Here is an 8740-nt window from a genome sequence, read left to right as displayed (position 1 = left end):
GACAGCTGAAGGATCAGAGTGCCTGGCTGGGGATCACAGACTGCGGGGGTGGCAAGGCACTGCAGAATCTGAAGGCCCCACCAGGCCAAGTTCACCGACCACGGACGCTCAAGGGAGGCTCCTTTTCCTAATCAACAGCCTGCACTGTGCGCTAGATGCTTTTCCACGTGGGTAACATTTTCCAGTCCTCCCTAGCCTGGAAATAGGGATTATCGTTCCCATTTTCTAGATTAGGAAACCGAGGCACATAGGAGTCAAGCGGTTTGCTTAAGGCCACATAGCATCATCATAATAGTAAGGATGCAGGTTCCCCTCTCCTCTCTATAACACACACACACACACACACACACACACTCACACACTCAATGCAGTGACTGGAGACGTTCTCTCTAGGCTGGCTAACATGGTGGACCAGGATGACCTCACTTGACCTGCATCCTGCATCTGTCCACCTGGAGCAGGCAGCGGGGACAGAGGTGGGGAGAAGGACAAGGAGGGTGACCGCAGGCTCCCCAGCAGCGCAGGACACAGAAGGTGGAGGAGGGCAAGGGGCGTCTCTGCTCACCATCCTTTTTCCGGTCTACCTCTTGACCAGACATCTCACGACCCCTTTGGAAATTCATTTTCTCGTCTCGTTTACTTTCATCTCTCCCTCTTCCTGATTCATCCCTTGCTCTCTCTTTTCTTTCCCTCCCTTCCCCCCTCCCCCTTCCTCCCCCCTCCCCCCCTTCCCTCGACTTCCTCGCTCCTTCTCCGTTCCTCATCCCCCCTCTTTTTCTACTCTTTGTCTCTTTATCTCCTTCCCTCCTTTTCTGTTTGTTTTTCTTCCCCAGGTGCCCCCATCCCCACCCACCCCTCCCTCTGCCCCCCCCCACGCCAGGCTGCCTGCATCTGCGCCCGCAGCCCTCCCTCCGCCCTCGGCCCCGCCCTCCCCTCGCCCAGCTTCCCCACTTCCCTCGCCGCTCCCGCTCTCGGTGATTTATTACTTGCCCTGCTGCTTCTGACAAACTATTTGTAGGAAAATGAGATTTGGTCCGCGCTGGATGGCTCCTCTGGAAGGCAGGCGTGGGGGTCGGGTGTCGGAGCCCCCGTGCGGGGCCCCCCACCGGAGCCCACGGCGCTTACGGAGCTCTTTAAGATAAATGAGCAAAATTAAGAGACTCACTGGGGGAAGAAAACACTGGATGGCAGCGAGCGCGAGCGGATGGTACGTGGTTTCCTCCCAGAAATTCATCCACGTGCGCCCCACTGGGGCCTCCCCCATCGGCTGCAGTACTCCAGGGAGCTCCCTCCCCCAGAAGAACTTCCAGCCTCGGGGTGCCTTTCTTTCTCCCCCAGGATGTGGCGCTGAAAAGGGCAGAAACCTTCCTAGAAGGGCATAAGCAACAGATTGGGGCTGGAGCAGCAGGTCCCTGGGGGTGCCTGGGAAGAAACCGGACAAAGGCGGACGGCCTTGGATGGGTGGGTGCACGTGGCCACCCGCGTCTGAGGTCCGGGCTCCTTCAGTCATACCCAGATCCCACGGGAGCTCAAACAGCTTCATGTCCTGGTCACAGGCACCACTCAGGACAGGACAGGAGGCAGTGGGAGGTTTTGGCTGAGGCCAAGCCCAAGGCTTCACCTCCGAGGCAGGGGGTTAACTCCTCTGGTTGTCTGCGCAGCCGACTGTAAGATCCCTGAGGGCAGGTGGTAGGTCCTGGGTTTTCCTGCCCTACCTTAGGGCTGCCTCATGGTAGCCCCCAAGTACTCTCTATGGAGTAAGTGACTGCACCAACACAAGAATGTCTTGCAAACTCAAGCCTCCATTTTCAACTCCCATGGGATGTGCACTGGTGCCAGTTTTTCAGTCGATGTTTTCCCTTATTTTAAAAACGATACACTTATTAGTCTGTCAAACATTAAGAAAATAGACATAAGCAGGGGCAGGCAAATAAAAATCACTTGTTAATTCTACAGTTTGGTATCTATCCTAGTTTGAAAAGAAAGGTCATGTTGTACACATTGTGTTGGATCTTCTTTATCCACTGAATATTGTGCATACCTACCTTTTTATATTAAATATTCTCCTAAGATATAATTTTAAATGGATACAGTTTATTGATTTTATGTTTGTATGTTCTGTGGACGACTTCTTTAACAAGGCACACGTTTTTGTTCATTTTGATTATTTCTAAATTTTTGCTATTATAAAGATATGCCAACCTTAGCATGATCCAAATTATCCTATTTTTATCATAGTCAGTGATAAAAGCAATGATCTCCGCTCCTTCCTGGCTTCATAAGAAGAAGATGTGACATATCTTAGAAGTCGACAACTCCAGTGGGCCTGAGAGCTCACCCTGGATCGGCCCTTCTAGAACTTTATAGGGTTTCAAAGACCACCGGAATCTACAAACCAGGGCGATCTGAGAATGTTCTGCCAGCAAGACAGGCAAACAAGCCTCCAGCTTCTCTAAGAACCAACAAAGACACAGTATTCGAAGAAAAAGGGTTGTTTAGCTTGAATCTTTGTAAGACATTTGCAAATAAAATGTGAGCCAAATGAATTACGTAATTTAAAAACCTACTAATTTCAAAGTGTCCTAAAATGTAAAACTTGAAAATGGCAGGATCATCCTAAGAGTCTAGTATGAAGACGGTCTAGTAGCATATGAGTGGAGAAGAAGAAAGGAATTTGAGGTGTAAAGATGCTGCAGAAAAATTTGGAATTCAGTGACCCCACACAGGTAACCCAAGTGATCAGGCACTTTTGAGGTGAAGGTTCATCACCTTTCCTTGGAAAACAAAGTGTCCATCTTTATGTCTGTTGGTCAGCCTGGAGCATGGAAAGCTGAAAGATGAGGCAAAACAATCTGATCATTTGCTCTTTGAGTTCATGCTGTCATCAGCACTTTTAGTATAAACAAATAAAAATTTACGTGTACTGTAGTGAGATCTCTACGGATGCAACGCTTCCAATCAATCTACTTCTTGGGGCCTCTGAGGACACTTTACATCACTTGTTATAAACTTCAGTGTCCTGAGTGTCTCTCTGACCCAGTAATGTGAGGAGGGAGGAGTCCATGAACTATTTTCAATATTTGAAAAGATACGTGGATTACTTACTATACAGCATCTTGGGCTAATACAATGTCAATTTCTCTGCCTTGGGTTGATTTCTACCAGCTTATGATACTTCTACGTATTATCTCAAATGGATTGCTCTGATTGACATTTTTCTAGGTCTTCGATTAATACACGGAAGGGAAAGCCAATTGTTTAATAAACTCAGTCTGTTTTCCCTAGCCACGTAAGAGTTCACGGTGGGTAGTAAAGGGGGCCTCTGAGGGAACGAGCTTGGGATGCAGAGTAGAATGTCACCTGTGGTTCTCTGTGCCACTGCCACTGAGGCAAAACCTGCCCAAACAAGAAGATACTCTTGACCCTGCAGTTGACAGCATGGTGGGGATTTCCTAGGAAAATCCATTCAAATCTCTTTCTCTTAGATCATGAAAGAGAGAGATGACATCTATGGAGGGTGGGTGGGGCGGAAGGCATCCATTGATGACTGGGGAAGAGGCATGAATGTGAAGAAAATAGGGACCTCAGCCAACAAAGATGATTCATGGCTGATTCAATCTGGAGGCCCCTCACTTGATTTTATTAGTAGGAAGAGATACAATGGGGGATATGGGGGTGGGGGAGAGAAAAGAAATTAAAACACCGTGATCCCTTTAATACGGTCCAAGATTTACTCTGCATAATCCAGCCATATTCTTGATAAGAAATTCATGGCTCCTCTATCCCCAGTAACAGAAGGGTGATCTTTATGGGGCCGGCGTGAGGAAGGTGGTGGGCACAGCCCCCGTCACATTAAACTGTCTCATTGAAGAGGCAATTTGTTTGATATTAAGAGTTATAAAAATATCAGTGCAGAGCGGTTATGCCGGGGATATTGCACAAGCCAATCTGAATTTTAATGTAGTGTGAGCAATAAGCACCGTATTTCCTGTGCCTATGCCACACTCCCTCTCTGCAAATATTTGAAGAGAAAAAAATAGAGTTTTTGAGTGTCTTGCTCTTTTCCACTTCTGCCTCGTGCGGGCTCATTCCTCACCAGATGTGTGGGAGCTGGCAGGGGTTTCTGGGTGCCTGGGAGCCAGCAGCCTCCTTGAAATTGATAGCAGAGAGAATTAGAAACATGGCCACGAGGACCGGCTTCCCACACCCGCTGTTCACGCCCCTCTCTCACGCAGGCATCCATCCCAGTGCTGCTCAGGAGTCAGCCCTCTCTGCCCACCAGCCTCTCAGGATTGTCATTCCAGGCATCCTTTAGTTTTCTTAATCCAGTGGAATGCCATTTCCCAAGCATCCCACCCGCCTCAATCGTCTAAATCCACCCTAAAATGCTCTTCTTATCTTCTCGCCATGCCCTGGTCCCATCCCCTCTCCTCAGCTAGCTTCTAGGTGCATACTTTGACCTCTTCTCTCTGTCTCCTTCTATCAGTCTTCTCATAATTTCCATGTACTGTCATTCCTCTTCCTTCACCTCCCAGTCACCTCGTCCCTGCCTCTTCTCCCATAAATATCCATTCAGCCTTACAGATAGATCTTTCTGAAACATGCTAACCAATTAATTTCACTTCCACAGGGCACCCACTCCACCTCAGGCACTGGGCTTGTAGCTGAAGGAGACACAAACGTAAATGACTGGTGGTCTCTGCTCTCCAGGGGCACACAGTGCAGTGGGGAGTGGGGCGGGAGGGGCCAGACAAGCACTCTGGTCATTTTCTTATTTTTTTAATTAAAATTTTTTATTGTTGATTTACAAACGTTGTGTTAGTTTCTGCTGCACAGCAAAGTGAATCAGCCATACGTATACGTATATCTACTCTCGTCTAGACTCCATTCCCGTATAGGTCCTTACAGGGCACCAAATAGAATGCCCTGTGCTATACAGTAGGTTTTTACTAGTTATCTATTTTATATATAGTGTGCATATGTCGATTCCAATCTCCCAATGAATCACCCCCCCCGCTTACCTCCTTGGTAACTGTAAGTTTGTTTTCTGCATCTGTGACAATTTCTGTTTTGGAAATAGGTTCATATGTCCCCTTTTTTAAGATTCCACATATAAGTGATATCATATGATATTTGTCTTTCTCTGACTACTTTACTCAGTATGACAGTCTCATTTGGAGCAAAATGAGGTAAGATCCCCAAGAGACGTCCAAACAAAAGCATCAGAGGACCTAAGGAGGGAAAATCAGAAATACGTCACAGAAGGGTTGGCAAAGCAGCTGGGCCTCCAGAGGGGATGAGGGTGACAGGTGGCGATTGGAGAACTGGGTGGAGAAGACTATATTTCAGACATGGCAAAGAAAGGCTTGGTGGGAGGGATTCATGGGGAATTTTTAAGAGATAGTGAGGCACCCAGTTTGCTTGAAGAGGCTCAGAGAAGTTCAGGGGTATGTCCAAGCGAATGAGAAGTAGAGTATGATCTAGTACCTGGGGTTGTCTGATCCCCAGTGCAGAAGACTTTTCAATATAAAAGAGCAGGGATTCTCAGAGTGTGGTCTGCGACTCCGGGACTACCTGAGACCCTCTCAGGGGGCCTGTGAGGTCCACACTACTTCAAAATCATTTGCTTCTGCCTTGCTCACTTGTTCCCGAGTGTACAGTGGGTTTTCGATTGTACATTTGGAAGATCTGCAGAGATCAGTGAGCTAACATTTTCCAGGTGACCAATGCGTGACGTTACAAATCACGCTTGGGTGAAACATCCACTCAGGATGCAAATCAGATCGATGCATTTAAAAGTAGGAGGGAACAAAAACCTCGTTGATAGGGTTTCAGATTCCACATTGCGAATAACCTTTAAGAAACTGCCATTTGTTGAATTGTGAGGTCGTGTCAAAGAAGAATGCCCACAATTATCTGAAAAGGAGTTAATAAATACTACCCCCGTTTTCAACTACATGTCCGGGTGAGGCCAGAGTTTGTTCGATACACTTCAGCCAAAACAACATATGGCAACACTGAGCGTCAAAGCAGGTGTGAGGAGACAGCCGTCTCCTATTAAATGAAACACTAAAGAGATGTGCAAATGTGGATACTAATGACCTTTGTGGCTCACTCGGTTTTCAAAATATATTTTCCATAAAAATATATTACTTATATTAACATGAATGAGCTTATTATTACTTTAAAATGAATGAATAAATATATCTTTTAAAAATGTGCCAGTTTTGACTTATAAGACGACAAATATTGATACCTGTAACCCACATAAACAATGCTCTTGGGCTGCTCAGTAATTTTTTAGAGTGTAAAGAGACCCTGAGAGCAAACTTTGGAGAACTGTGGGACCAGAGCTGGTCTCTGAAATTTATTTTTATCCGTTTGATTGAGTTTGGCTTAGAAATAGTGAGCCCACTCCTTGACTCCCCCTTCCCCGCCCCCTCACCCCTCTCTTGCTCTCATACTCCACCCCCTTCATTCACAGCAGCCCTATCCTTGAACCCCTGCCCTCCTTCTGGAAGTTTCCTTCCTCTCCCTTCTACCCAATTTCCCTTTCACAGCACCTCACTCCTTCACTTTCCCCAGATTCCAGGTCCAAACTACTTACATTCCTCAAGCTTGCCTCCCTTTCTCATCCGCTCTTATCTCCTTCACCTCACACTCCCTCTCGAATCTCTCATCATTCTTTCACAGACAAGCTTCCCTGTTCCTTCTGGACATTATTGAGGCCATACACGCTCCTCATCTTTCCTCACCAGCTTCTTCTCAGAAGGCTTTATTTGTGGCTGTGAGAACTGTCCGCACCTGTGCTGAGAATAGAACTCATCAGTTTCTTTTTGGAGTCACGTGACACTCTTCCTGCTCTTCCCGGCCTAGCCTCTGGCAAAGGAGGAGGCATGTCTTGGGTACAATGGATCGACTCCGGGCTTGGAGGCAGAGCCCAGCTTTGCCACGTATTAACAGGAGGCCTAATAGCAACCAAGTCACTCCAGCTCCCTGAACTTCAGGTCCTACCTTTATAAAGCGAGGACACTACTACTCACCCTGCAGAGTTCTTTATGAAAATGAAATCAGAATATACATATACTGCAGAGAGTAAGTCCTCACGAAGATCCACTATTATTATCAGAGAGAAACTTGACAGTAATCAAGAATCGTGACTTTTACAAACTAGTTAATTATTTGTCTTGATAATTATAAACTAAGGTACCCTATAACCTAGATCATTAGTTCTCAGACTTCCACATACAGCAGAATCACTTGGGCAGCTTGGTGGGTATAGGGAGGCGCCCCCAGAAATCGCGATTCAGTGGTTTATGGCTGGGGCCCACACATGTGTATATATATATATATATTTTTTTTAAATAAATTTATTTAGTTTACTTATTTATTTTTGGCTGCATTGGGTCTTCGTTGCTGTGCACGGGCTTTCTCTATTTGTGGCGAGCGGGGGCTACTCTTCGTTGCGGTGCGTGGGCTTCTCATTGCGGTGGCTTCTCCTGTTGCGGAGCACAAGCTCTAGGCACGTGGGCTTCAGTAGTTGTGGCACGCGGGCTCTAGAGTGCAGGCTCAGTAGTTGTGGTGCACAGGCTCAGAAGTTGTGGCTCACGGGCTCTAGAGCACAGGCTCAGTAGTTGTGGTGCACAGGCTTAGTCGCTCTGCAGCATGTGGGATCTTCCTGGACCAGAGGTCGAACCTATGTCCCCTGCATTAGCAGATGGATTCTTAACCACTGAGCCACCAGGGAAGTCCCATGTATATATTTTTAAACGAATTCTAATGCACACCAAACACTGGAGCAGGTATTTCCTGAATTGTTCTGAATCTCATATTTTCTCACTATTTTATGGCACTTTCCAGTTCTTAAAAATCTGCCCAATTTGTGTTTGATAATTTTTTAAAATATTGAATATGTTTTCATATGCATCATATTTACTGATAAAGGGGCTGGTTCAGTTTTTCACCACGTTCTCATAACCGCCACTCCCCACCCCCACCAATTCCCCTTTAACCCAAGGAAAGCCAAGGCACCTTGGGTATTATTTAATGTTGCTGAACCTTTATTTCTTAGCTTTAAAGCGATGACAGCCATATCTCTTGAGGATAGTGTGAGAATTACGTGGACTAGTGGGGACCTTGTGTGATGTGCTCTCCAAATGATACTTGTAATTATTTCCTTTGGGGCAAAGCGCATTTGCCCAGTGATGAAAAGGAGGAATTGGAGTCACTCGTCTCCAAGGCGTTCACTGATTTTGGACCACCCTGAGCTCCCCATGACTCTAAGCACAGTGATGGCTCCGGGTGGGCTGGGGGAAAACCAGGGCCTGACTTCCTGCTGCATCCTTCCTCTCCCATCCAACCCCAACCAAACTGAGCCTCTGACGAAGCACTGTCTGTATTCAGCTGTCTCAGATGTGCCCAATGCTTTGGAAGCCCTGTCGTCTTGTTTTTCTTTTCTCCCTACTTCATTCTTTGGACTTGTTTGATGTACTTTGACCTGGAGGAGTCCTTATGTAATCTGAACGCTCCTTCACCACGCTGCCTGTGGGTGCAAAGAGGTCACAGTGATCTGTGTGCCTGGTTCCTGGTACTGGCGAGATCAGTTCTGGGAACTTGAGGCCATCATCCCCCTCCCCCACCCCCTCACCTTCCCATGGCTCCTCCTATCCATCTCAGGCAGTGCCTGGGGTGTCATGATGCTCTCATGAATCTCTTTGCTCTCCTCATCTGCCGATGCTGC

This window comes from Mesoplodon bidens, assembly GCF_964165515.1.
Source record: "Mesoplodon bidens genome assembly, chromosome: 14".
Classification (NCBI taxonomy): domain Eukaryota; kingdom Metazoa; phylum Chordata; class Mammalia; order Artiodactyla; family Ziphiidae; genus Mesoplodon; species Mesoplodon bidens.
This window is presented reverse-complemented; position numbering follows the sequence as displayed.